The following is a 27,147-nucleotide window of genomic DNA, read 5'->3' as shown; positions in this document are numbered from 1 at the left end:
CGAAGTGGTTTTTGCATAGAAAACAAAGCGGTCAGTTGAAGAGGAATAATATCAGTACTTTGTTTAAAACTGTGTGTAAAAAGCTGTCTCTTTATCATTAACAATAAGTTGTAAAACGTGAATGGGGAGTGACAGTCTTCAAGTTTGTGAGAAGATCGCGCCCTGGTGGAATAAAGGCACGAACAGCTTACAGCACCTAGAATTACCAGGAAGTATTTAGAGTAAAACGGTGTGTAAAAGCTGCCTTTATGAATGAGAGAAAAATATATATATATATAAAATAGTAAAATGGAAGGGGAGTGATAGATTTAAATTAATCGTGAAGTGGAGCGCCCCCTGTATAAAGTAAAAGTGAGAAAAGCTTACAGCACCTGGTATTCCCAGGAGGTCTCCCATCCAAGTACTAACCAGACCCTACCCTGCTTGGCTTCCGAGATCGGATGAGATCAGGCGTGTTCAGGGTGGTATGGCCATAAGCGAGAGACGTGACCAAAAACAGCCCTTTTGCATTACACGCGTCTATACATGCCAGTTAGTCCCATTGGATCATACTCCTGGTTTTTTTTTTTTTTTTATCTGACTCACACTGCAGCACCACCATCCAATCGGCAGCGCCGGACCCACACCAAACATTCACCAAACTACTCAGCCGGCAGCCTACCACAATTATTCCATTCTTTGCGCATCCGCACACTTCCTTCTCTTTAACTCCTTTTCACTACCGCACAGGTTAATCGCCGCACGTCCCCCGCCGGCAAACATTACATCTTTGCCTACTGCATGCAGGCTTCTCTTAACGACCCTCTGTTATCAACTCCGCTAACAGCCACAAAATCTCCGCCGCACGAAGCCCACTGGTAGCTGCTGAATCACATGCTTCCCCAAAACGTCGCGCTGTCAGAACACTGGGAGCTACACACACCAACAAGTCCATACTGCAGGCTGCAGCCAGAACAATTTTCTACATTCAAACATCGACGGCCTCTTCTCTCTAAAAATTCACCAGACCGCTTCTACCACCAGCAAAGAAGTTTCCATCCCTAATTGCTCTGTGATTCCCACTAACCTAAACATTAAGCTGGCATTGAAGGGTGTGAATTACCCCGGCCAATCTGTTCTTTTAAATACAGCTTTTAGCAAGTTTTGAAAGGAGAAGAGCAGAACTTGCTATGCCAATAATATCGAGTCTTCTGTGGCGAAGTGGTTTTTGCATAGAAAACAAAGCGGTCAGTTGAAGAGGAATAATATCAGTACTTTCTTTAAAACTGTGTGTAAAAAGCTGTCTCTTTATCATTAACAATAAGTTGTAAAACGTGAATGGGGAGTGACAGTCTTCAAGTTTGTGAGAAGATCGCGCCCTGGTGGAATAAAGGCACGAACAGCTTACAGCACCTAGAATTACCAGGAAGTATTTAGAGTAAAACGGTGTGTAAAAGCTGCCTTTATGAATGAGAGAAAAATATATATATATATATAAAATAGTAAAATGGAAGGGGAGTGATAGATTTAAATTAATCGTGAAGTGGAGCGCCCCCTGTATAAAGTAAAAGTGAGAAAAGCTTACAGCACCTGGTATTCCCAGGAGGTCTCCCATCCAAGTACTAACCAGACCCTACCCTGCTTAGCTTCCGAGATCAGACAAGATCAGGCGTGTTCAGGGTGGTATGGCCATAAGCGAGAGATGCGACCAAAAACAGCCCTTTTGCATTACACGCCTCTATACATGCCAGTTGGTCCCATTGGATCCTACTCCTGGTTTTTTTTTTTTTTTTTTATCTGACTCACACTGCAGCCCCACCATCCAATCGGCAACGCCGGACCCACACCAAACATTCACCAAACTACTCAGCCGGCAGCCTACCACAATTATTCCATTCTTTCCGCATCCGCACACTTCCTTCTCTTTAACTCCTTTTCACTACCGCACAGGTTAATCGCCGCACGTCCCCCGCCAGCAAACATTACTCCTTTGCCTACCGCATGCAGGCTTCTCTTAACGACCCTCTATTATCAACTCCGCTAACAGCCACAAAATCTCCGCCGCACGAAGCCCACTGGTAGCTGCTGAATCACATGCTTCCCCAAAACGTCACGCTGTCAGAACACTGGGAGCTACACACACCAACAAGTCCATACTGCAGGCTGCAGCCAGAACAATTTTCTACATTCAAACATCGACGGCCTCTTCTCTCTAAAAATTCACCAGACCGCTTCTACCACCAGCAAAGAAGTTTCCATCCCTAATTCCTCTGTGATTCCCACTAACCTAAACATTAAGCTGGCATTGAAGGGTGTGAATTACCCCGGCCAATCTGTTCTTTTAAATACAGCTTTTAGCAAGTTTTGAAAGGAGAAGAGCAGAACTTGCTATGCCAATAATATCGAGTCTTCTGTGGCGAAGTGGTTTTTGCATAGAAAACAAAGCGGTCAGTTGAAGAGGAATAATATCAGTACTTTGTTTAAAACTGTGTGTAAAAAGCTGTCACTTTATCGTTAACAATAAGTTGTTAAACGTGAATGGGGAGTGACAGTCTTCAAGTTTGTGAGAAGATCGCGCCCTGGTGGAATAAAGGCACAAACAGCTTACAGTAGCTATAATTACCAGGCAGTATTTAGAGTAAAACGGTGTGTAAAAGCTGCCTTTATGAATGAGAGAAAAAAAAAATATATATATATAAAATAGTAAAATGGAAGGGGAGTGATAGATTTAAATTAATCGAGAAGTGGAGCGCCCCCTGTATAAAGTAAAAGTGAGAAAAGCTTACAGCACAGGGTAATCCCAGTAGGTCTTCCATCCAAGTACTAACCAGACTCTATCCTGCTTGGCTTCTGAGATCGGACGAGATCGGGCGTGTTCAGGGTGGTATGGCCATGAGCGCGAAAAACTACCAAAAACAGCCCTTTTGCATTACACGCCTCTATACATGCCAGTTAGTCCCATTGGATCCTACTCCTGTTTTTTTTTTTTTTTTTTATCTGACTCACACTGCAGCCCCACCATCCAATCGGAAGTGCCGGAACCACACCAAACATTCACCAAACTACTCAGCCGGCAGCCTACCACAATTATTCCATTCTTTCCGCATCCGCACACTTCCTTCTCTTTAACTCCTTTTCACTACCGCACAGGTTAATCGCCGCACGTCCCCCGCCAGCAAACATTACTCCTTTGCCTACCGCATGCAGGCTTCTCTTAACGACCCTCTATTATCAACTCCGCTAACAGCCACAAAATCTCAGCCGCACGAAGCCCACTGGTAGCTGCTGAATCACATGCTTCCCCAAAACGTCACGCTGTCAGAACACTGGGAGCTACACACACCAACAAGTCCATACTGCAGGCTGCAGCCAGAACAATTTTCTACATTCAAACATCGACGGCCTCTTCTCTCTAAAAATTCACCAGACCGCTTCTACCACCAGCAAAGAAGTTTCCATCCCTAATTCCTCTGTGATTCCCACTAACCTAAACATTAAGCTGGCATTGAAGGGTGTGAATTACCCCGGCCAATCTGTTCTTTTAAATACAGCTTTTAGCAAGTTTTGAAAGGAGAAGAGCAGAACTTGCTATGCCAATAATATCGAGTCTTCTGTGGCGAAGTGGTTTTTGCATAGAAAACAAAGCGGTCAGTTGAAGAGGAATAATATCAGTACTTTCTTTAAAACTGTGTGTAAAAAGCTGTCTCTTTATCATTAACAATAAGTTGTAAAACGTGAATGGGGAGTGACAGTCTTCAAGTTTGTGAGAAGATCGCGCCCTGGTGGAATAAAGGCACGAACAGCTTACAGCACCTAGAATTACCAGGAAGTATTTAGAGTAAAACGGTGTGTAAAAGCTGCCTTTATGAATGAGAGAAAAATATATATATATATATAAAATAGTAAAATGGAAGGGGAGTGATAGATTTAAATTAATCGTGAAGTGGAGCGCCCCCTGTATAAAGTAAAAGTGAGAAAAGCTTACAGCACCTGGTATTCCCAGGAGGTCTCCCATCCAAGTACTAACCAGACCCTACCCTGCTTAGCTTCCGAGATCAGACAAGATCAGGCGTGTTCAGGGTGGTATGGCCATAAGCGAGAGATGCGACCAAAAACAGCCCTTTTGCATTACACGCCTCTATACATGCCAGTTGGTCCCATTGGATCCTACTCCTGGTTTTTTTTTTTTTTTTTTATCTGACTCACACTGCAGCCCCACCATCCAATCGGCAACGCCGGACCCACACCAAACATTCACCAAACTACTCAGCCGGCAGCCTACCACAATTATTCCATTCTTTCCGCATCCGCACACTTCCTTCTCTTTAACTCCTTTTCACTACCGCACAGGTTAATCGCCGCACGTCCCCCGCCAGCAAACATTACTCCTTTGCCTACCGCATGCAGGCTTCTCTTAACGACCCTCTATTATCAACTCCGCTAACAGCCACAAAATCTCCGCCGCACGAAGCCCACTGGTAGCTGCTGAATCACATGCTTCCCCAAAACGTCACGCTGTCAGAACACTGGGAGCTACACACACCAACAAGTCCATACTGCAGGCTGCAGCCAGAACAATTTTCTACATTCAAACATCGACGGCCTCTTCTCTCTAAAAATTCACCAGACCGCTTCTACCACCAGCAAAGAAGTTTCCATCCCTAATTCCTCTGTGATTCCCACTAACCTAAACATTAAGCTGGCATTGAAGGGTGTGAATTACCCCGGCCAATCTGTTCTTTTAAATACAGCTTTTAGCAAGTTTTGAAAGGAGAAGAGCAGAACTTGCTATGCCAATAATATCGAGTCTTCTGTGGCGAAGTGGTTTTTGCATAGAAAACAAAGCGGTCAGTTGAAGAGGAATAATATCAGTACTTTGTTTAAAACTGTGTGTAAAAAGCTGTCACTTTATCGTTAACAATAAGTTGTTAAACGTGAATGGGGAGTGACAGTCTTCAAGTTTGTGAGAAGATCGCGCCCTGGTGGAATAAAGGCACAAACAGCTTACAGTAGCTATAATTACCAGGCAGTATTTAGAGTAAAACGGTGTGTAAAAGCTGCCTTTATGAATGAGAGAAAAAAAAAATATATATATATAAAATAGTAAAATGGAAGGGGAGTGATAGATTTAAATTAATCGAGAAGTGGAGCGCCCCCTGTATAAAGTAAAAGTGAGAAAAGCTTACAGCACAGGGTAATCCCAGTAGGTCTTCCATCCAAGTACTAACCAGACTCTATCCTGCTTGGCTTCTGAGATCGGACGAGATCGGGCGTGTTCAGGGTGGTATGGCCATGAGCGCGAAAAACTACCAAAAACAGCCCTTTTGCATTACACGCCTCTATACATGCCAGTTAGTCCCATTGGATCCTACTCCTGTTTTTTTTTTTTTTTTTTATCTGACTCACACTGCAGCCCCACCATCCAATCGGAAGTGCCGGAACCACACCAAACATTCACCAAACTACTCAGCCGGCAGCCTACCACAATTATTCCATTCTTTCCGCATCCGCACACTTCCTTCTCTTTAACTCCTTTTCACTACCGCACAGGTTAATCGCCGCACGTCCCCCGCCAGCAAACATTACTCCTTTGCCTACCGCATGCAGGCTTCTCTTAACGACCCTCTATTATCAACTCCGCTAACAGCCACAAAATCTCAGCCGCACGAAGCCCACTGGTAGCTGCTGAATCACATGCTTCCCCAAAACGTCACGCTGTCAGAACACTGGGAGCTACACACACCAACAAGTCCATACTGCAGGCTGCAGCCAGAACAATTTTCTACATTCAAACATCGACGGCCTCTTCTCTCTAAAAATTCACCAGACCGCTTCTACCACCAGCAAAGAAGTTTCCATCCCTAATTCCTCTGTGATTCCCACTAACCTAAACATTAAGCTGGCATTGAAGGGTGTGAATTACCCCGGCCAATCTGTTCTTTTAAATACAGCTTTTAGCAAGTTTTGAAAGGAGAAGAGCAGAACTTGCTATGCCAATAATATCGAGTCTTCCGTGGCGAAGTGGTTTTTGCATAGAAAACAAAGCGGTCAGTTGAAGAGGAATAATATCAGTACTTTGTTTAAAACTGTGTGTAAAAAGCTGTCTCTTTATCATTAACAATAAGTTGTAAAACGTGAATGGGGAGTGACAGTCTTCAAGTTTGTGAGAAGATCGCGCCCTGGTGGAATAAAGGCACAAACAGCTTACAGTAGCTATAATTACCAGGCAGTATTTAGAGTAAAACGGTGTGTAAAAGCTGCCTTTATGAATGAGAGAAAAAAAAAATATATATATATAAAATAGTAAAATGGAAGGGGAGTGATAGATTTAAATTAATCGAGAAGTGGAGCGCCCCCTGTATAAAGTAAAAGTGAGAAAAGCTTACAGCACAGGGTAATCCCAGTAGGTCTCCCATCCAAGTACTAACCAGACTCTATCCTGCTTGGCTTCTGAGATCAGACGAGATCGGGCGTGTTCAGGGTGGTATGGCCGTGAGCGCGAAAAACTACCAAAAACAGCCCTTTTGCATTACACGCCTCTATACATGCCAGTTAGTCCCATTGGATCCTACTCCTGTTTTTTTTTTTTTTTTATCTGACTCACACTGCAGCCCCACCATCCAATCGGAAGTGCCGGAACCACACCAAACATTCACCAAACTACTCAGCCGGCAGCCTACCACAATTATTCCATTCTTTCCGCATCCGCACACTTCCTTCTCTTTAACTCCTTTTCACTACCGCACAGGTTAATCGCCGCACGTCCCCCGCCGGCAAACATTACTCCTTTGCCTACTGCATGCAGGCTTCTCTTAACGACCCTCTGTTATCAACTCCGCTAACAGCCACAAAATCTCCGCCGCACGAAGCCCACTGGTAGCTGCTGAATCACATGCTTCCCCAAAACGTCGCGCTGTCAGAACACTGGGAGCTACACACACCAACAAGTCCATACTGCAGGCTGCAGCCAGAACAATTTTCTACATTCAAACATCGACGGCCTCTTCTCTCTAAAAATTCACCAGACCGCTTCTACCACCAGCAAAGAAGTTTCCATCCCTAATTCCTCTGTGATTCCCACTAACCTAAACATTAAGCTGGCATTGAAGGGTGTGAATTACCCCGGCCAATCTGTTCTTTTAAATACAGCTTTTAGCAAGTTTTGAAAGGAGAAGAGCAGAACTTGCTATGCCAATAATATCGAGTCTTCTGTGGCGAAGTGGTTTTTGCATAGAAAACAAAGCGGTCAGTTGAAGAGGAATAATATCAGTACTTTGTTTAAAACTGTGTGTAAAAAGCTGTCTCTTTATCATTAACAATAAGTTGTAAAACGTGAATGGGGAGTGACAGTCTTCAAGTTTGTGAGAAGATCGCGCCCTGGTGGAATAAAGGCACGAACAGCTTACAGCACCTAGAATTACCAGGAAGTATTTAGAGTAAAACGGTGTGTAAAAGCTGCCTTTATGAATGAGAGAAAAATATATATATATATATAAAATAGTAAAATGGAAGGGGAGTGATAGATTTAAATTAATCGTGAAGTGGAGCGCCCCCTGTATAAAGTAAAAGTGAGAAAAGCTTACAGCACCTGGTATTCCCAGGAGGTCTCCCATCCAAGTACTAACCAGACCCTACCCTGCTTGGCTTCCGAGATCGGATGAGATCGGGCGTGTTCAGGGTGGTATGGCCATAAGCGAAAGACGCGACCAAAAACAGCCCTTTTGCATTACACGCCTCTATACATGCCAGTTAGTCCCATTGGATCCTACTCCTGGTTATTTTTTTTTTTTTATCTGACTCACACTGCAGCCCCACCATCCAATCGGCAGCGCCGGACCCACACCAAACATTCACCAAACTACTCAGCCGGCAGCCTACAACAATTATTCCATTCTTTCCGCATCCGCACACTTCCTTCTTTTTAACTCCTTTTCACTACTGCACAGGTTAATCGCTGCACGTCCCCCGCCGGCAAACATTACTCCTTTGCCTACTGCATGCAGGCTTCTATTAACGACCCTCTGTTATGAACTCCGCTAACAGCCACAAAATCTCCGCCGCACGAAGCCCACTGGTAGCTGCTGAATCACATGCTTCCCCAAAACATCGCGCTGTCAGAACACTGGGAGCTACACACACCAACAAGTCCATACTGCAGGCTGCAGCCAGAACAATTTTCTACATTCAAACATCGACGGCCTCTTCTCTCTAAAAATTCACCAGACCGCTTCTACCACCAGCAAAGAAGTTTCCATCCCTAATTCCTCTGTGATTCCCACTAACCTAAACATTAAGCTGGCATTGAAGGGTGTGAATTACCCCGGCCAATCTGTTCTTTTAAATACAGCTTTTAGCAAGTTTTGAAAGGAGAAGAGCAGAACTTGCTATGCCAATAATATCGAGTCTTCTGTGGCGAAGTGGTTTTTGCATAGAAAACAAAGCGGTCAGTTGAAGAGGAATAATATCAGTACTTTGTTTAAAACTGTTTGTAAAAAGCTGTCTCTTTATCATTAACAATAAGTTGTAAAACGTGAATGGGGAGTGACAGTCTTCAAGTTTGTGAGAAGATCGCGCCCTGGTGGAATAAAGGCACGAACAGCTTACAGCACCTAGAATTACCAGGAAGTATTTAGAGTAAAACGGTTTCTAAAAGCTGCCTTTATGAATGAGAGAAAAAAAAAAAAAATATATATATATATATAAAATAGTAAAATGGAAGGGGAGTGATAGATTTAAATTAATCGTGAAGTGGAGCGCCCCCTGTATAAAGTAAAAGTGAGAAAGGCTTACAGCACCTGGTATTCCCAGGAGGTCTCCCATCCAAGTACTAACCAGACCCTACCCTGCTTGGCTTCCGAGATCAGACAAGATCGGGCGTGTTCAGGGTGGTATCGCCGTAAGCGAGAGATGCTACCAAAAACAGCCCTTTTGCATTACACGCGTCTATACATGCCAGTTAGTCCCATTGGATCCTACTCCTGGTTTTATTTTTTTTTTTATCTGACTCACACTGCAGCACCACCATCCAATCGGCAGCGCCGGATCCACACCAAACATTCACCAAACTACTCAGCCGGCAGCCTACCACAATTATTCCATTCTTTCCGCATCTGCACACTTCCTTCTTTTTAACTCCTTTTCACTACCGCACAGGTTAATCGCCGCACGTCCCCCGCCGGCAAACATTACTCCTTTGCCTACTGCATGCAGGCTTCTCTTAACGACCCTCTGTTATCAACTCCGCTAACAGCCACAAAATCTCCGCCGCACGAAGCCCACTGGTAGCTGCTGAATCACATGCTTCCCCAAAACGTCGCGCTGTCAGAACACTGGGAGCTACACACACCAACAAGTCCATACTGCAGGCTGCAGCCAGAACAATTTTCTACATTCAAACATCGACGGCCTCTTCTCTCTAAAAATTCACCAGACCGCTTCTACCACCAGCAAAGAAGTTTCCATCCCTAATTCCTCTGTGATTCCCACTAACCTAAACATTAAGCTGGCATTGAAGGGTGTGAATTACCCCGGCCAATCTGTTCTTTTAAATACAGCTTTTAGCAAGTTTTGAAAGGAGAAGAGCAGAACTTGCTATGCCAATAATATCGAGTCTTCTGTGGCGAAGTGGTTTTTGCATAGAAAACAAAGCGGTCAGTTGAAGAGGAATAATATCAGTACTTTGTTTAAAACTGTGTGTAAAAAGCTGTCTCTTTATCATTAACAATAAGTTGTAAAACGTGAATGGGGAGTGACAGTCTTCAAGTTTGTGAGAAGATCGCGCCCTGGTGGAATAAAGGCACGAACAGCTTACAGCACCTAGAATTACCAGGAAGTATTTATAGTAAAACGGTGTGTAAAAGCTGCCTTTATGAATGAGAGAAATATATATATATATATAAAATAGTAAAATGGAAGGGGAGTGATAGATTTAAATTAATCGTGAAGTGGAGCGCCCCCTGTATAAAGTAAAAGTGAGAAAAGCTTACAGCACCTGGTATTCCCAGGAGGTCTCCCATCCAAGTACTAACCAGACCCTACCCTGCTTGGCTTCCGAGATCGGATGAGATCGGGCGTGTTCAGGGTGGTATGGCCATAAGCGAGAGATGCGACCAAAAACAGCCCTTTTGCATTACACGCGTCTATACATGCCAGTTAGTCCCATTGGATCCTACTCCTGGTTTTTTTTTCTTTTAATCTGACTCACACTGCAGCACCACCATCCAATCGGCAGCGCCGGACCCACACCAAACATTCACCAAACTACTCAGCCGGCAGCCTACCACAATTATTCCATTCTTTCCGCATCTGTCATGCCCGGCTCGTCCGCTCCTCGTGTGTGCCACGCCCCCTAATTACCCACGTGTGATTTCCTGATCCTGCCCAGTCGTGTCTTGTTTCCTGCTGCCTTGTTCCGTGTATTTAAGTCGTGGTCTCCCCAGTTTGCTTTGTCTGTCATTGATGTTCATGGATGTTTGTGTGCGTGAGATCCTCGTATTCCCAATTAAACCCCGTTCGTCCTGTATCCTGCCTGCCTGCTTCCTCCTTCCGCACCTTCGCCGCTCTCCTCCGCGCTCGCGCACCACGTCCCGTGACAGAATGACGGACCAGAAGAAAAGGAGGAAGCAGAGGAGAAGGAAGCCCCTGCCTGAGCCCATCCGACTGGGCACATGCTCCCTCGCCGACTCCTGGTCTTTCGCTGAGGACGAGAGAGAGGGGCTCGTCCAGGGCTCCGTCCCTGACCCGTTCCATAGGGGAGTCCACTTCATGGTGAGAGTCGGGGCTTCCAGCAGCGACGAGGAGGACATTCCTTTCTCGTATCCCGAGCTGGAGCCGTTCGCTCCGGATGAACTACCGCCCCTGTACCGGTATAATCACCGGCCCGAATACCTGGCTAATTGGGGAGGTATTAGGGCCGTAAGGGACTCGATACCCCGGGTCCCGAAGAGGACCGCGCCCGTCTCCCCCTCCCAGGACGTGCCAGTTCTGCCTGCGCTATCAGCGCAGCGCCAGCCTCTGCAACCTGCGCAGCCGGAGCAGCCATCGCCGCTGTCCGGTAGATCTGCGCAGCTTCCTCCACCTGCGGCTTGCGCTCCCGCGCAGCCGCCATTGCCGGCGGACCCCGCTCCCGTGCAGCCGCCATTGCCGGCGGACCCCGCTCCCGTGCAGCCGCCATTGCCGGCGGACCCCGCTCCCGTGCAGCCGTCATTGCCGGCGGACCCCGCTCCCGGGCCGGCGCCCCCACTGCAGCCACCTCCTGTTCCTGACCGCGCTCCAGTTCCTGCAGAGGCGCCCCCTCTGCAGCCGCCTGCTGCAGCTCCCGGGCAGGCGCCCCCACTGCAGCCAGCTCCTGTTCCTGACCGCGCTCCTGTTCTGGACCGCGCTCCTGTTCCTGTCCAGGCGCCCCCACTGCAGCCACCTGCAGCTCCTGACCGCGCTCCTGTCCCTTCTCCCCCTGTGACAGTTTCTCCCTCGCCCCGGCGAACTCGACCCCGACCTGGGGTCATGTCTGTGTCCCGTAAAGGGAGGGGACACAGACGCAGGGCTGGGGTCCCGCCCGCCCTGCCCCCTGGCTCGCCCTGCCTCGCCTGCGCTGGGGCTCGGTTGGCGCCTGCGGGTCCTGGCCCTCCGGGTCGGCTGTCGCCTGCGGGTCCCTCTCCGGTGCCTCGTCGCCCTGCCTCGCTCCCCTCTCCGGGTCCTGGTCGGTCGCCTGCGGGGCCCCTACCTCCGGCCCTCCCCCGGACATCGCCGCCTGCTGCGGCTCCCCCCTCCTCCGTGCAATCGCCCTGGCCCCTTCCAGCTCCCTCGTCCCCTTCCCTGGTGCTCCCTCCTGCTCCCTCCCTGGCCCCTCCGCGGGTCCCTCGCCCTGTCTCCTCTGCCCCTTCTCGATCCCCTCCGGCTCCGGCCTCCCGGCCGCCTGCGGCCCCTCCGGCTGCCGCCCGTCGCCCGCTGGGGCTCCCTCGGGCTCCCCTTCCTTCCCCCTCCTTCTCTCCCTTCTTTCCCGTCTCTGTCCCGCCTGTCTTTTCTCCTCCTTCCGCCTTTGTCCCTCGTCCCTTCGCTCCTTGTGTTCCTCCTTCTCCCTCTGGCTTCCCTCCGTTCACTCCCGGTCCTTTTGTCCCGCCTGTTCCCTCTGTGTCTCCCTTTCTGATCTGTCTCTCCGCTTTCCCGGCCCTTTGTCTGCTCCTGTCCTATGTTCTGTCTCTTGCCTTGTTTTGTGCTTCGGTCCTGTTCCCCGTCGTGCGTTAATTCTGTTCTTGTTTTCCAGGTCCTGTTCTGCCTCGTCCCGTCCGTCGCCCCCTTCCTTGGCGCGCCCGGTGTAGCGCGCCTTTGGGGGGGGGGTTCTGTCATGCCCGGCTCGTCCGCTCCTCGTGTGTGCCACGCCCCCTAATTACCCACGTGTGATTTCCTGATCCTGCCCAGTCATGTCTTGTTTCCTGCTGCCTTGTTCCGTGTATTTAAGTCCTGGTCTCCCCAGTTTGCTTTGTCTGTCATTGATGTTCATGGATGTTTGTGTGCGTGAGATCCTCGTATTCCCAATTAAACCCCGTTCGTCCCGTATCCTGCCTGCCTGCTTCCTCCTTCCGCACCTTCGCCGCTCTCCTCCGCGCTCGCGCACCACGTCCCGTGACAGCATCCGCACACTTCCTTCTTTTTAACTCCTTTTCACTACCGCACAGGTTAATCGCCGCACGTCCCCCGCCGGCAAACATTACTCCTTTGCCTACTGCATGCAGGCTTCTCTTAACGACCCTCTGTTATCAACTCCGCTAACAGCCACAAAATCTCCGCCGCACGAAGCCCACTGGTAGCTGCTGAATCACATGCTTCCCCAAAACGTCGCGCTGTCAGAACACTGGGAGCTACACACACCAACAAGTCCATACTGCAGGCTGCAGCCAGAACAATTTTCTACATTCAAACATCGACGGCCTCTTCTCTCTAAAAATTCACCAGACCGCTTCTACCACCAGCAAAGAAGTTTCCATCCCTAATTCCTCTGTGATTCCCACTAACCTAAACATTAAGCTGGCATTGAAGGGTGTGAATTACCCCGGCCAATCTGTTCTTTTAAATACAGCTTTTAGCAAGTTTTGAAAGGAGAAGAGCAGAACTTGCTATGCCAATAATATCGAGTCTTCTGTGGCGAAGTGGTTTTTGCATAGAAAACAAAGCGGTCAGTTGAAGAGGAATAATATCAGTACTTTGTTTAAAACTGTGTGTAAAAAGCTGTCTCTTTATCATTAACAATAAGTTGTAAAACGTGAATGGGGAGTGACAGTCTTCAAGTTTGTGAGAAGATCGCGCCCTGGTGGAATAAAGGCACGAACAGCTTACAGCACCTAGAATTACCAGGAAGTATTTAGAGTAAAACGGTGTGTAAAAGCTGCCTTTATGAATGAGAGAAAAATATATATATATATATAAAATAGTAAAATGGAAGGGGAGTGATAGATTTAAATTAATCGTGAAGTGGAGCGCCCCCTGTATAAAGTAAAAGTGAGAAAAGCTTACAGCACCTGGTATTCCCAGGAGGTCTCCCATCCAAGTACTAACCAGACCCTACCCTGCTTGGCTTCCGAGATCGGATGAGATCGGGCGTGTTCAGGGTGGTATGGCCATAAGCGAAAGACGCGACCAAAAACAGCCCTTTTGCATTACACGCCTCTATACATGCCAGTTAGTCCCATTGGATCCTACTCCTGGTTATTTTTTTTTTTTTATCTGACTCACACTGCAGCCCCACCATCCAATCGGCAGCGCCGGACCCACACCAAACATTCACCAAACTACTCAGCCGGCAGCCTACCACAATTATTCCATTCTTTCCGCATCCGCACACTTCCTTCTTTTTAACTCCTTTTCACTACCACACAGGTTAATCGCCGCACGTCCCCCGCCGGCAAACATTACTCCTTTGCCTACTGCATGCAGGCTTCTCTTAACGACCCTCTGTTATCAACTCCGCTAACAGCCACAAAATCTCCGCCGCACGAAGCCCACTGGTAGCTGCTGAATCACATGCTTCCCCAAAACGTCGCGCTGTCAGAACACTGGGAGCTACACACACCAACAAGTCCATACTGCAGGCTGCAGCCAGAACAATGTTCTACATTCAAACATCGACGGCCTCTTCTCTCTAAAAATTCACCAGACCGCTTCTACCACCAGCAAAGAAGTTTCCATCCCTAATTCCTCTGTGATTCCCACTAACCTAAACATTAAGCTGGCATTGAAGGGTGTGAATTACCCCGGCCAATCTGTTCTTTTAAATACAGCTTTTAGCAAGTTTTGAAAGGAGAAGAGCAGAACTTGCTATGCCAATAATATCGAGTCTTCTGTGGCGAAGTGGTTTTTGCATAGAAAACAAAGCGGTCAGTTGAAGAGGAATAATATCAGTACTTTGTTTAAAACTGTGTGTAAAAAGCTGTCTCTTTATCATTAACAATAAGTTGTAAAACGTGAATGGGGAGTGACAGTCTTCAAGTTTGTGAGAAGATCGCGCCCTGGTGGAATAAAGGCACGAACAGCTTACAGCACCTAGAATTACCAGGAAGTATTTAGAGTAAAACGGTGTGTAAAAGCTGCCTTTATGAATGAGAGAAAAATATATATATATATATAAAATAGTAAAATGGAAGGGGAGTGATAGATTTAAATTAATCGTGAAGTGGAGCGCCCCCTGTATAAAGTAAAAGTGAGAAAAGCTTACAGCACCTGGTATTCCCAGGAGGTCTCCCATCCAAGTACTAACCAGACCCTACCCTGCTTGGCTTCCGAGATCGGATGAGATCGGGCGTGTTCAGGGTGGTATGGCCATAAGCGAGAGACGCTATCAAAAACAGCCCTTTTGCATTACACGCCTCTATACATGCCAGTTAGTCCCATTGGATCCTACTCCTGGTTTTTTTTTTTTTTTTATCTGACTCACACTGCAGCACCACCATCCAATCGGCAGCGCCGGACCCACACCAAACATTCACCAAACTACTCAGCCGGCAGCCTACCACAATTATTCCATTCTTTCCGCATCCGCACACTTCCTTCTTTTTAACTCCTTTACACTACCGCACAGGTTAATCGCCGCACGTCCCCCGCCGGCAAACATTACTCATTTGCCTACTGCATGCAGGCTTCTCTTAACGACCCTCTGTTATCAACTCCGCTAACAGCCACAAAATCTCCGCCGCACGAAGCCCACTGGTAGCTGTTGAATCACATGCTTCCCCAAAACGTCGCGCTGTCAGAACACTGGGAGCTACACACACCAACAAGTCCATACTGCAGGCTGCAGCCAGAACAATTTTCTACATTCAAACATCGACGGCCTCTTCTCTCTAAAAATTCACCAGACCGCTTCTACCACCAGCAAAGAAGTTTCCATCCCTAATTCCTCTGTGATTCCCACTAACCTAAACATTAAGCTGGCATTGAAGGGTGTGAATTACCCCGGCCAATCTGTTCTTTTAAATACAGCTTTTAGCAAGTTTTGAAAGGAGAAGAGCAGAACTTGCTATGCCAATAATATCGAGTCTTCTGTGGCGAAGTGGTTTTTGCATAGAAAACAAAGCGGTCAGTTGAAGAGGAATAATATCAGTACTTTGTTTAAAACTGTTTGTAAAAAGCTGTCTCTTTATCATTAACAATAAGTTGTAAAACGTGAATGGGGAGTGACAGTCTTCAAGTTTGTGAGAAGATCGCGCCCTGGTGGAATAAAGGCACGAACAGCTTACAGCACCTAGAATTACCAGGAAGTATTTAGAGTAAAACGGTTTCTAAAAGCTGCCTTTATGAATGAGAGAAAAAATATATATATATATATATATATATATATAAAATAGTAAAATGGAAGGGGAGTGATAGATTTAAATTAATCGTGAAGTGGAGCGCCCCCTGTATAAAGTAAAAGTGAGAAAAGCTTACAGCACCTGGTATTCCCAGGTGGTCTCCCATCCAAGTACTAACCAGACCCAACCCTGCTTAGCTTCCGAGATCAGACGAGATCGGGCGTGTTCAGGGTGGTATGGCCGTAAGCGAGAGAAGCTACCAAAAACAGCCCTTTTGCATTACACGCCTCTATACATGCCAGTTGGTCCCATTGGATACTACTAATGTTCTTTTTTTTTTTTTATCTGACTCACACTGCAGCCCCACCATCCAATCGGCAGCGCCGGACCCACACCAAACATTCACCAAACTACTCAGCCGGCAGCCTACCACAATTATTCCATTCTTTCCGCATCCGCACACTTCCTTCTTTTTAACTCCTTTTCACTACCGCACAGGTTAATCGCCGCACGTCCCCCGCCGGCAAACATTACTCCTTTGCCTACTGCATGCAGGCTTCTATTAACGACCCTCTGTTATCAACTCCGCTAACAGCCACAAAATCTCCGCCGCACGAAGCCCACTGGTAGCTGCTGAATCACATGCTTCCCCAAAACATCGCGCTGTCAGAACACTGGGAGCTACACACACCAACAAGTCCATACTGCAGGCTGCAGCCAGAACAATTTTCTACATTCAAACATCGACGGCCTCTTCTCTCTAAAAATTCACCAGACCGCTTCTACCACCAGCAAAGAAGTTTCCATCCCTAATTCCTCTGTGATTCCCACTAACCTAAACATTAAGCTGGCATTGAAGGGTGTGAATTACCCCGGCCAATCTGTTCTTTTAAATACAGCTTTTAGCAAGTTTTGAAAGGAGAAGAGCAGAACTTGCTATTCCAATAATATCGAGTCTTCTGTGGCGAAGTGGTTTTTGCATAGAAAACAAAGCGGTCAGTTGAAGAGGAATAATATCAGTACTTTGTTTAAAACTGTGTGTAAAAAGCTGTCTCTTTATCATTAACAATAAGTTGTAAAACGTGAATGGGGAGTGACAGTCTTCAAGTTTGTGAGAAGATCGCGCCCTGGTGGAATAAAGGCACGAACAGCTTACAGCACCTAGAATTACCAGGAAGTATTTAGAGTAAAACGGTGTGTAAAAGCTGCCTTTATGAATGAGAGAAAAATATATATATATATAAAATAGTAAAATGGAAGGGGAGTGATAGATTTAAATTAATCGTGAAGTGGAGCGCCCCCTGTATAAAGTAAAAGTGAGAAAAGCTTACAGCACCTGGTATTCCCAGGAGGTCTCCCATCCAAGTACTAACCAGACCCTACCCTGCTTGGCTTCCGAGATCGGATGAGATCAGGCGTGTTCAGGGTGGTATGGCCATAAGCGAGAGACGTGACCAAAAACAGCCCTTTTGCATTACACGCGTCTATACATGCCAGTTAGTCCCATTGGATCATACTCCTGGTTTTTTTTTTTTTTTTATCTGACTCACACTGCAGCACCACCATCCAATCGGCAGCGCCGGACCCACACCAAACATTCACCAAACTACTCAGCCGGCAGCCTACCACAATTATTCCATTCTTTGCGCATCCGCACACTTCCTTCTCTTTAACTCCTTTTCACTACCGCACAGGTTAATCGCCGCACGTCCCCCGCCGGCAAACATTACATCTTTGCCTACTGCATGCAGGCTTCTCTTAACGACCCTCTGTTATCAACTCCGCTAACAGCCACAAAATCTCCGCCGCACGAAGCCCACTGGTAGCTGCTGAATCACATGCTTCCCCAAAACGTCGCGCTGTCAGAACACTGGGAGCTACACACACCAACAAGTCCATACTGCAGGCTGCAGCCAGAACAATTTTCTACATTCAAACATCGACGGCCTCTTCTCTCTAAAAATTCACCAGACCGCTTCTACCACCAGCAAAGAAGTTTCCATCCCTAATTGCTCTGTGATTCCCACTAACCTAAACATTAAGCTGGCATTGAAGGGTGTGAATTACCCCGGCCAATCTGTTCTTTTAAATACAGCTTTTAGCAAGTTTTGAAAGGAGAAGAGCAGAACTTGCTATGCCAATAATATCGAGTCTTCTGTGGCGAAGTGGTTTTTGCATAGAAAACAAAGCGGTCAGTTGAAGAGGAATAATATCAGTACTTTCTTTAAAACTGTGTGTAAAAAGCTGTCTCTTTATCATTAACAATAAGTTGTAAAACGTGAATGGGGAGTGACAGTCTTCAAGTTTGTGAGAAGATCGCGCCCTGGTGGAATAAAGGCACGAACAGCTTACAGCACCTAGAATTACCAGGAAGTATTTAGAGTAAAACGGTGTGTAAAAGCTGCCTTTATGAATGAGAGAAAAATATATATATATATATAAAATAGTAAAATGGAAGGGGAGTGATAGATTTAAATTAATCGTGAAGTGGAGCGCCCCCTGTATAAAGTAAAAGTGAGAAAAGCTTACAGCACCTGGTATTCCCAGGAGGTCTCCCATCCAAGTACTAACCAGACCCTACCCTGCTTAGCTTCCGAGATCAGACAAGATCAGGCGTGTTCAGGGTGGTATGGCCATAAGCGAGAGATGCGACCAAAAACAGCCCTTTTGCATTACACGCCTCTATACATGCCAGTTGGTCCCATTGGATCCTACTCCTGGTTTTTTTTTTTTTTTTTTATCTGACTCACACTGCAGCCCCACCATCCAATCGGCAACGCCGGACCCACACCAAACATTCACCAAACTACTCAGCCGGCAGCCTACCACAATTATTCCATTCTTTCCGCATCCGCACACTTCCTTCTCTTTAACTCCTTTTCACTACCGCACAGGTTAATCGCCGCACGTCCCCCGCCAGCAAACATTACTCCTTTGCCTACCGCATGCAGGCTTCTCTTAACGACCCTCTATTATCAACTCCGCTAACAGCCACAAAATCTCCGCCGCACGAAGCCCACTGGTAGCTGCTGAATCACATGCTTCCCCAAAACGTCACGCTGTCAGAACACTGGGAGCTACACACACCAACAAGTCCATACTGCAGGCTGCAGCCAGAACAATTTTCTACATTCAAACATCGACGGCCTCTTCTCTCTAAAAATTCACCAGACCGCTTCTACCACCAGCAAAGAAGTTTCCATCCCTAATTCCTCTGTGATTCCCACTAACCTAAACATTAAGCTGGCATTGAAGGGTGTGAATTACCCCGGCCAATCTGTTCTTTTAAATACAGCTTTTAGCAAGTTTTGAAAGGAGAAGAGCAGAACTTGCTATGCCAATAATATCGAGTCTTCTGTGGCGAAGTGGTTTTTGCATAGAAAACAAAGCGGTCAGTTGAAGAGGAATAATATCAGTACTTTGTTTAAAACTGTGTGTAAAAAGCTGTCACTTTATCGTTAACAATAAGTTGTTAAACGTGAATGGGGAGTGACAGTCTTCAAGTTTGTGAGAAGATCGCGCCCTGGTGGAATAAAGGCACAAACAGCTTACAGTAGCTATAATTACCAGGCAGTATTTAGAGTAAAACGGTGTGTAAAAGCTGCCTTTATGAATGAGAGAAAAAAAAAATATATATATATAAAATAGTAAAATGGAAGGGGAGTGATAGATTTAAATTAATCGAGAAGTGGAGCGCCCCCTGTATAAAGTAAAAGTGAGAAAAGCTTACAGCACAGGGTAATCCCAGTAGGTCTTCCATCCAAGTACTAACCAGACTCTATCCTGCTTGGCTTCTGAGATCGGACGAGATCGGGCGTGTTCAGGGTGGTATGGCCATGAGCGCGAAAAACTACCAAAAACAGCCCTTTTGCATTACACGCCTCTATACATGCCAGTTAGTCCCATTGGATCCTACTCCTGTTTTTTTTTTTTTTTTTTATCTGACTCACACTGCAGCCCCACCATCCAATCGGAAGTGCCGGAACCACACCAAACATTCACCAAACTACTCAGCCGGCAGCCTACCACAATTATTCCATTCTTTCCGCATCCGCACACTTCCTTCTCTTTAACTCCTTTTCACTACCGCACAGGTTAATCGCCGCACGTCCCCCGCCAGCAAACATTACTCCTTTGCCTACCGCATGCAGGCTTCTCTTAACGACCCTCTATTATCAACTCCGCTAACAGCCACAAAATCTCAGCCGCACGAAGCCCACTGGTAGCTGCTGAATCACATGCTTCCCCAAAACGTCACGCTGTCAGAACACTGGGAGCTACACACACCAACAAGTCCATACTGCAGGCTGCAGCCAGAACAATTTTCTACATTCAAACATCGACGGCCTCTTCTCTCTAAAAATTCACCAGACCGCTTCTACCACCAGCAAAGAAGTTTCCATCCCTAATTCCTCTGTGATTCCCACTAACCTAAACATTAAGCTGGCATTGAAGGGTGTGAATTACCCCGGCCAATCTGTTCTTTTAAATACAGCTTTTAGCAAGTTTTGAAAGGAGAAGAGCAGAACTTGCTATGCCAATAATATCGAGTCTTCTGTGGCGAAGTGGTTTTTGCATAGAAAACAAAGCGGTCAGTTGAAGAGGAATAATATCAGTACTTTCTTTAAAACTGTGTGTAAAAAGCTGTCTCTTTATCATTAACAATAAGTTGTAAAACGTGAATGGGGAGTGACAGTCTTCAAGTTTGTGAGAAGATCGCGCCCTGGTGGAATAAAGGCACGAACAGCTTACAGCACCTAGAATTACCAGGAAGTATTTAGAGTAAAACGGTGTGTAAAAGCTGCCTTTATGAATGAGAGAAAAATATATATATATATATAAAATAGTAAAATGGAAGGGGAGTGATAGATTTAAATTAATCGTGAAGTGGAGCGCCCCCTGTATAAAGTAAAAGTGAGAAAAGCTTACAGCACCTGGTATTCCCAGGAGGTCTCCCATCCAAGTACTAACCAGACCCTACCCTGCTTAGCTTCCGAGATCAGACAAGATCAGGCGTGTTCAGGGTGGTATGGCCATAAGCGAGAGATGCGACCAAAAACAGCCCTTTTGCATTACACGCCTCTATACATGCCAGTTGGTCCCATTGGATCCTACTCCTGGTTTTTTTTTTTTTTTTTTATCTGACTCACACTGCAGCCCCACCATCCAATCGGCAACGCCGGACCCACACCAAACATTCACCAAACTACTCAGCCGGCAGCCTACCACAATTATTCCATTCTTTCCGCATCCGCACACTTCCTTCTCTTTAACTCCTTTTCACTACCGCACAGGTTAATCGCCGCACGTCCCCCGCCAGCAAACATTACTCCTTTGCCTACCGCATGCAGGCTTCTCTTAACGACCCTCTATTATCAACTCCGCTAACAGCCACAAAATCTCCGCCGCACGAAGCCCACTGGTAGCTGCTGAATCACATGCTTCCCCAAAACGTCACGCTGTCAGAACACTGGGAGCTACACACACCAACAAGTCCATACTGCAGGCTGCAGCCAGAACAATTTTCTACATTCAAACATCGACGGCCTCTTCTCTCTAAAAATTCACCAGACCGCTTCTACCACCAGCAAAGAAGTTTCCATCCCTAATTCCTCTGTGATTCCCACTAACCTAAACATTAAGCTGGCATTGAAGGGTGTGAATTACCCCGGCCAATCTGTTCTTTTAAATACAGCTTTTAGCAAGTTTTGAAAGGAGAAGAGCAGAACTTGCTATGCCAATAATATCGAGTCTTCTGTGGCGAAGTGGTTTTTGCATAGAAAACAAAGCGGTCAGTTGAAGAGGAATAATATCAGTACTTTGTTTAAAACTGTGTGTAAAAAGCTGTCACTTTATCGTTAACAATAAGTTGTTAAACGTGAATGGGGAGTGACAGTCTTCAAGTTTGTGAGAAGATCGCGCCCTGGTGGAATAAAGGCACAAACAGCTTACAGTAGCTATAATTACCAGGCAGTATTTAGAGTAAAACGGTGTGTAAAAGCTGCCTTTATGAATGAGAGAAAAAAAAAATATATATATATAAAATAGTAAAATGGAAGGGGAGTGATAGATTTAAATTAATCGAGAAGTGGAGCGCCCCCTGTATAAAGTAAAAGTGAGAAAAGCTTACAGCACAGGGTAATCCCAGTAGGTCTTCCATCCAAGTACTAACCAGACTCTATCCTGCTTGGCTTCTGAGATCGGACGAGATCGGGCGTGTTCAGGGTGGTATGGCCATGAGCGCGAAAAACTACCAAAAACAGCCCTTTTGCATTACACGCCTCTATACATGCCAGTTAGTCCCATTGGATCCTACTCCTGTTTTTTTTTTTTTTTTTTATCTGACTCACACTGCAGCCCCACCATCCAATCGGAAGTGCCGGAACCACACCAAACATTCACCAAACTACTCAGCCGGCAGCCTACCACAATTATTCCATTCTTTCCGCATCCGCACACTTCCTTCTCTTTAACTCCTTTTCACTACCGCACAGGTTAATCGCCGCACGTCCCCCGCCAGCAAACATTACTCCTTTGCCTACCGCATGCAGGCTTCTCTTAACGACCCTCTATTATCAACTCCGCTAACAGCCACAAAATCTCAGCCGCACGAAGCCCACTGGTAGCTGCTGAATCACATGCTTCCCCAAAACGTCACGCTGTCAGAACACTGGGAGCTACACACACCAACAAGTCCATACTGCAGGCTGCAGCCAGAACAATTTTCTACATTCAAACATCGACGGCCTCTTCTCTCTAAAAATTCACCAGACCGCTTCTACCACCAGCAAAGAAGTTTCCATCCCTAATTCCTCTGTGATTCCCACTAACCTAAACATTAAGCTGGCATTGAAGGGTGTGAATTACCCCGGCCAATCTGTTCTTTTAAATACAGCTTTTAGCAAGTTTTGAAAGGAGAAGAGCAGAACTTGCTATGCCAATAATATCGAGTCTTCCGTGGCGAAGTGGTTTTTGCATAGAAAACAAAGCGGTCAGTTGAAGAGGAATAATATCAGTACTTTGTTTAAAACTGTGTGTAAAAAGCTGTCTCTTTATCATTAACAATAAGTTGTAAAACGTGAATGGGGAGTGACAGTCTTCAAGTTTGTGAGAAGATCGCGCCCTGGTGGAATAAAGGCACAAACAGCTTACAGTAGCTATAATTACCAGGCAGTATTTAGAGTAAAACGGTGTGTAAAAGCTGCCTTTATGAATGAGAGAAAAAAAAAATATATATATATAAAATAGTAAAATGGAAGGGGAGTGATAGATTTAAATTAATCGAGAAGTGGAGCGCCCCCTGTATAAAGTAAAAGTGAGAAAAGCTTACAGCACAGGGTAATCCCAGTAGGTCTCCCATCCAAGTACTAACCAGACTCTATCCTGCTTGGCTTCTGAGATCAGACGAGATCGGGCGTGTTCAGGGTGGTATGGCCGTGAGCGCGAAAAACTACCAAAAACAGCCCTTTTGCATTACACGCCTCTATACATGCCAGTTAGTCCCATTGGATCCTACTCCTGTTTTTTTTTTTTTTTTATCTGACTCACACTGCAGCCCCACCATCCAATCGGAAGTGCCGGAACCACACCAAACATTCACCAAACTACTCAGCCGGCAGCCTACCACAATTATTCCATTCTTTCCGCATCCGCACACTTCCTTCTCTTTAACTCCTTTTCACTACCGCACAGGTTAATCGCCGCACGTCCCCCGCCGGCAAACATTACTCCTTTGCCTACCGCATGCAGGCTTCTCTTAATGACCTTCTGTTATCAACTCCGCTAACAGCCACAAAATCTCCGCCGCACGAAGCCCACTGGTAGCTGCTGAATCACATGCTTCCCCAAAACGTCGCGCTGTCAGAACACTGGGAGCTACACACACCAACAAGTCCATACTGCAGGCTGCAGCCAGAACAATTTTTTACATTCAAACATCGACGGCCTCTTCTCTCTAAAAATTCACCAGACCGCTTCTACCACCAGCAAAGAAGTTTCCATCCCTAATTCCTCTGTGATTCCCACTAACCTAAACATTAAGCTGGCATTGAAGGGTGTGAATTACCCCGGCCAATCTGTTCTTTTAAATACAGCTTTTAGCAAGTTTTGAAAGGAGAAGAGCAGAACTTGCTATGCCAATAATATCGAGTCTTCTGTGGCGAAGTGGTTTTTGCATAGAAAACAAAGCGGTCAGTTGAAGAGGAATAATATCAGTACTTTGTTTAAAACTGTGTGTAAAAAGCTGTCTCTTTATCATTAACAATAAGTTGTAAAACGTGAATGGGGAGTGACAGTCTTCAAGTTTGTGAGAAGATCGCGCCCTGGTGGAATAAAGGCACGAACAGCTTACAGCACCTAGAATTACCAGGAAGTATTTAGAGTAAAACGGTGTGTAAATGCTGCCTTTATGAATGAGAGAAAAAAAAAATATATATATATATATATATATATATATATATATATGTATATATATATATAAAATAGTAAAATGGAAGGGGAGTGATAGATTTAAATTAATCGTGAAGTGGAGCGCCCCCTGTATAAAGTAAAAGTGAGAAAAGCTTACAGCACCTGGTATTCCCAGGAGGTCTCCCATCCAAGTACTAACCAGACCCTACCCTGCTTGGCTTCCGAGATCGGATGAGATCGGGCGTGTTCAGGGTGGTATGGCCATAAGCGAGAGACGCTATCAAAAACAGCCCTTTTGCATTACACGCCTCTATACATGCCAGTTAGTCCCATTGGATCCTACTCCTGGTTTTTTTTTTTTTTTTATCTGACTCACACTGCAGCACCACCATCCAATCGGCAGCGCCGGACCCACACCAAACATTCACCAAACTACTCAGCCGGCAGCCTACCACAATTATTCCATTCTTTCCGCATCCGCACACTTCCTTCTTTTTAACTCCTTTACACTACCGCACAGGTTAATCGCCGCACGTCCCCCGCCGGCAAACATTACTCATTTGCCTACTGCATGCAGGCTTCTCTTAACGACCCTCTGTTATCAACTCCGCTAACAGCCACAAAATCTCCGCCGCACGAAGCCCACTGGTAGCTGTTGAATCACATGCTTCCCCAAAACGTCGCGCTGTCAGAACACTGGGAGCTACACACACCAACAAGTCCATACTGCAGGCTGCAGCCAGAACAATTTTCTACATTCAAACATCGACGGCCTCTTCTCTCTAAAAATTCACCAGACCGCTTCTACCACCAGCAAAGAAGTTTCCATCCCTAATTCCTCTGTGATTCCCACTAACCTAAACATTAAGCTGGCATTGAAGGGTGTGAATTACCCCGGCCAATCTGTTCTTTTAAATACAGTTTTTAGCAAGTTTTGAAAGGAGAAGAGCAGAACTTGCTATGCCAATAATATCGAGTCTTCTGTGGCGAAGTGGTTTTTGCATAGAAAACAAAGCGGTCAGTTGAAGAGGAATAATATCAGTACTTTGTTTAAAACTGTGTGTAAAAAGCTGTCTCTTTATCATTAACAATAAGTTGTAAAACGTGAATGGGGAGTGACAGTCTTCAAGTTTGTGAGAAGATCGCGCCCTGGTGGAATAAAGGCACGAACAGCTTACAGCACCTAGAATTACCAGGAAGTATTTAGAGTAAAACGGTGTGTAAAAGCTGCCTTTATGAATGAGAGAAAAAAGAAATATATAAAATAGTAAAATGGAAGGGGAGTGATAGATTTAAATTAATCGTGAGGTGGAGTGCCCCCTGTATAAAGTAAAAGTGAGAAAAGCTTACAGCACAGGGTAACCCCAGTAGGTCTCCCATCCAAGTACTAACCAGACTCTATCCTGCTTGGCTTCTGAGATCTGACGAGATCGGGCGTGTTCAGGGTGGTATGGCCATAAGCGAGAGCTGCGAACAAAAACAGCCCTTTTGCATTACACGCCTCTATACATGCCAGTTAGTCCCATTGGATCCTACTCCTGTTTTTTTTTTTTTTTATCTGACTCACACTGCAGCACCACCATCCAATCGGCAGCGCCGCACCCACACCAAACATTCACCAAACTACTCAGCCGGCAGCCTACCACAATTATTCCATTCTTTCCGCATCCGCACACTTCCTTCTCTTTAAGTCCTTTTCACTACCGAACAGGTTAATCGCCGCACGTCCCCCGCCGGCAAACATTACTCATTTGCCTACCGCATGCAGGCTTCTCTTAAAGACCCTCTGTTATCAACTCCGCTAACAGCCACAAAATCTCCGCCACACGAAGCCCACTGGTTGCTGTTGAATCACATGCTTCCCCAAAATGTCACGCTGTCAGAACACTGGGAGCTACACACGCCAACAAGTCCATACTGCAGGCTGCAGCCAGAACAATTTTCTACATTGAAACATCGACGGCCTCTTCTCTCTAAAAATTCACCAGACCGCTTCTGCCACCAGCAAAGAAGTTTCCATCCCTAATTCCTCTGTGATTCCCACTAACCTAAACATTAAGCTGGCATTGAAGGGTGTGAATTACCCCGGCCAATCTGTTCTTTTAAATACAGCTTTTAGCAAGTTTTGAAAGGAGAAGAGCAGAACTTGCTATGCCAATAATATCGAGTCTTCTGTGGCGAAGTGGTTTTTGCATAGAAAACAAAGCGGTCAGTTGAAGAGGAATAATATCAGTACTTTGTTTAAAACTGTGTGTAAAAAGCTGTCTCTTTATCATTAACAATAAGTTGTAAAACGTGAATGGGGAGTGACAGTCTTCAAGTTTGTGAGAAGATCGCGCCCTGGTGGAATAAAGGCACGAACAGCTTACAGCACCTAGAATTACCAGGAAGTATTTAGAGTAAAACGGTGTGTAAAAGCTGCCTTTATGAATGAGAGAAAAATATATAGATATATATAAAATAGTAAAATGTAAGGGGAGTGATAGATTTAAATTAATCGTGAAGTGGAGTGCCCCCTGTATAAAGTAAAAGTGAGAAAAGCTTACAGCACCAGGTATTCCCAGGAGGTCTCCCATCCAAGTACTAACCAGACCCTACCCTGCTTAGCTTCCGAGATCAGACGAGATCGGGCGTGTTCAGGGTGGTATGGCCGTATGCGAGAGATGCTACCAAAAACAGCCCTTTTGCATTATACGCCTCTATACATGCCAGTTAGTCCCATTGGATCCTACTAATGTTTTTTTTTTTTTTTTATCTGACTCACACTGCAGCCCCACCATCCAATCGGCAACGCCGGACCCACACCAAACATTCACCAAACTACTCAGCCGGCAGCCTACCACAATTATTCCATTCTTTCCGCATCCGCACACTTCCTTCTTTTTAACTCCTTTTCACTACCGCACAGGTTAATCGCCGCACGTCCCCCGCCGGCAAACATTACTCCTTTACCTACTGCATGCAGGCTTCTCTTAAC

At 46.0% G+C, this 27,147-nt stretch overlaps 1 protein-coding gene, 14 non-coding genes and 7 pseudogenes across 18 annotated transcripts in view; all 22 read right to left on the bottom strand.

The window, feature by feature from the left end:
- Positions 1–27,147, bottom strand: part of LOC125712168 (uncharacterized) — a 95,507-nt gene that overhangs the window by 48,493 nt on the left and 19,867 nt on the right. The window lies entirely within an intron of this gene.
- Positions 360–478, bottom strand: LOC125733806 (5S ribosomal RNA). Its single transcript, XR_007393142.1, has one exon. It is a non-coding gene; the product is annotated as a 5S ribosomal RNA (ribosomal RNA).
- On the bottom strand, positions 1,558–1,676 carry LOC125735391 (5S ribosomal RNA). Its single transcript, XR_007394687.1, has one exon. It is a non-coding gene; the product is annotated as a 5S ribosomal RNA (ribosomal RNA).
- Positions 2,759–2,877, bottom strand: LOC125732257 (5S ribosomal RNA; annotated as a pseudogene).
- LOC125735390 (5S ribosomal RNA) lies at positions 3,958–4,076 on the bottom strand. Its single transcript, XR_007394686.1, has one exon. It is a non-coding gene; the product is annotated as a 5S ribosomal RNA (ribosomal RNA).
- On the bottom strand, positions 5,159–5,277 carry LOC125732256 (5S ribosomal RNA; annotated as a pseudogene).
- LOC125732163 (5S ribosomal RNA) lies at positions 6,359–6,477 on the bottom strand (annotated as a pseudogene).
- LOC125732647 (5S ribosomal RNA) lies at positions 7,556–7,674 on the bottom strand. The gene has a single exon (XR_007392021.1). It is a non-coding gene; the product is annotated as a 5S ribosomal RNA (ribosomal RNA).
- On the bottom strand, positions 8,763–8,881 carry LOC125735408 (5S ribosomal RNA). The gene has a single exon (XR_007394704.1). It is a non-coding gene; the product is annotated as a 5S ribosomal RNA (ribosomal RNA).
- Positions 9,959–10,077, bottom strand: LOC125732646 (5S ribosomal RNA). Its single transcript, XR_007392020.1, has one exon. It is a non-coding gene; the product is annotated as a 5S ribosomal RNA (ribosomal RNA).
- On the bottom strand, positions 13,482–13,600 carry LOC125732645 (5S ribosomal RNA). Its single transcript, XR_007392019.1, has one exon. It is a non-coding gene; the product is annotated as a 5S ribosomal RNA (ribosomal RNA).
- On the bottom strand, positions 14,680–14,798 carry LOC125732644 (5S ribosomal RNA). Its single transcript, XR_007392018.1, has one exon. It is a non-coding gene; the product is annotated as a 5S ribosomal RNA (ribosomal RNA).
- On the bottom strand, positions 15,891–16,009 carry LOC125734602 (5S ribosomal RNA). The gene has a single exon (XR_007393907.1). It is a non-coding gene; the product is annotated as a 5S ribosomal RNA (ribosomal RNA).
- On the bottom strand, positions 17,086–17,204 carry LOC125733805 (5S ribosomal RNA). The gene has a single exon (XR_007393141.1). It is a non-coding gene; the product is annotated as a 5S ribosomal RNA (ribosomal RNA).
- Positions 18,284–18,402, bottom strand: LOC125735389 (5S ribosomal RNA). Its single transcript, XR_007394685.1, has one exon. It is a non-coding gene; the product is annotated as a 5S ribosomal RNA (ribosomal RNA).
- LOC125732255 (5S ribosomal RNA) lies at positions 19,485–19,603 on the bottom strand (annotated as a pseudogene).
- On the bottom strand, positions 20,684–20,802 carry LOC125735388 (5S ribosomal RNA). The gene has a single exon (XR_007394684.1). It is a non-coding gene; the product is annotated as a 5S ribosomal RNA (ribosomal RNA).
- On the bottom strand, positions 21,885–22,003 carry LOC125732254 (5S ribosomal RNA; annotated as a pseudogene).
- LOC125732162 (5S ribosomal RNA) lies at positions 23,085–23,203 on the bottom strand (annotated as a pseudogene).
- LOC125732642 (5S ribosomal RNA) lies at positions 24,321–24,439 on the bottom strand. Its single transcript, XR_007392016.1, has one exon. It is a non-coding gene; the product is annotated as a 5S ribosomal RNA (ribosomal RNA).
- On the bottom strand, positions 25,514–25,632 carry LOC125732231 (5S ribosomal RNA; annotated as a pseudogene).
- On the bottom strand, positions 26,710–26,828 carry LOC125733391 (5S ribosomal RNA). Its single transcript, XR_007392738.1, has one exon. It is a non-coding gene; the product is annotated as a 5S ribosomal RNA (ribosomal RNA).

This window comes from Brienomyrus brachyistius, chromosome 2, assembly GCF_023856365.1.
Source record: "Brienomyrus brachyistius isolate T26 chromosome 2, BBRACH_0.4, whole genome shotgun sequence".
Classification (NCBI taxonomy): Eukaryota; Metazoa; Chordata; class Actinopteri; order Osteoglossiformes; family Mormyridae; genus Brienomyrus; species Brienomyrus brachyistius.
This window is presented reverse-complemented; position numbering and strand designations above follow the sequence as displayed.